Source organism: Manacus vitellinus, unplaced genomic scaffold, assembly GCF_001715985.3.
Source record: "Manacus vitellinus isolate BGI_N305 unplaced genomic scaffold, ASM171598v3 scaffold_43_pilon, whole genome shotgun sequence".
Classification (NCBI taxonomy): domain Eukaryota; kingdom Metazoa; phylum Chordata; class Aves; order Passeriformes; family Pipridae; genus Manacus; species Manacus vitellinus.
The window spans coordinates 1,420,531-1,421,876 of NW_021940560.1; positions in this window are offsets into that span (position 1 = coordinate 1,420,531).

Consider the following 1,346-nt stretch of genomic DNA (forward strand, 5'->3'; position numbering starts at 1 on the left):
GGGGCTTCAAGGTCTCCCTGGAGCCTTCTCTTGTCCAGGTGAACCCCCCTCCAGGTAAATTGAGTTTAAAACAAGGTGCAAAGGCTGGGATGGAGAATCCCCAGGGAGCACTGGGATGGGAAGAGGAACACCTGGAGCTGGAGGACACCCCACTTCCAGACTGGGGTGGTGACCCTCGGGGTCATCCATGGAATCTCCATGTTCCTGCTCATCTCCCTGTGATCAAACACAACCCGAGTGTTGTTTTCTGGTGGGATTCAGCCCGGCCGGGAGCTCGTCCATGATTTATTGGCAGGAAGGCAAGCAGACAAAACACAACTTCGGAATTCCCAGCAAGGCAAGGGATTGCAAATGCTAATGAAACTGAGATAATGGAGCAGAAAATAGCAGGAGGGAAGGAGTCAATATTTAATAAAGCCGCTGTGTGAGCGCAGAGCGGCGCGGTGAGATGGAGACCGAGCCTGGAGGAGATGCAGTAACTGCCAGGAGATCCTTCTCTCCGCTTTTCCCGGCGATGGAGGGGCTGTAGCTCAGCCCTCAGCTGGCTCCTGGCTCCAAAGGCCACCCGTGGGACAATGCCAGCCATTGTCCCCGGGCAGGAGGACAGCTCCCTGTGCTTCCACGCAGGCTCCGCACACAAGCGCCGCACAAGTTCCCATTGTTTTCCCACCAAAGGCTCCTGACAAAGAGCTCCCGAGGATGCTTGGGCAAGAGGAATAAAACTAATTCAATTTTTTCAGCTGATAGAAGCTGTTTAGAGGCCTTAAATGGGTTTCAGAACTCCTGAGAAAAAAATATGGATTTCAATTTACGGGACTGATTAATAACATTTGTCTCCCAGCAAGGTGGGGGGGGAAGGGGGAGAATTTGCCAGAACAAGAGTTGTGCAGCCACTGGAAACACCTTTTCCAGACCTTTAAATCACGTTTTCCAGTGTCACCAGCTCCCCTCAATGATGTCTCACTGCAGGTAAAGCTCCCAGCAGTGCTGAGCTCTCCTTGCCCCCCCTTCCCATGTAGCTGGTGCCCCCGGGATGCTCCATGGACACAGGGGGGGTGGCATTGTGGCCTCTCCTGGCTGTTGTTTTAAATTTAGGGACTCCTCAGCATCTGCCAAGTGAAAGAGTTGCCACTCTCCATGTCTGCATCCCTGGCAGCTGGGGATGTGTGGGGTGGGAGCACTTCTGGGAATGCTCCCACTGCTCACTGAGCAGGCGCGTGGGGAGATGGGGTGGGGGGTGCTGAGTGTGAGGACCTGCTGGTCCCACAGGGTGTGCAGGGTCATTAGGGGGTACCTGGTGTCACAGGTTGATGTTCTCCAAGGTTTGGGACAGTTTGTGACTGTCC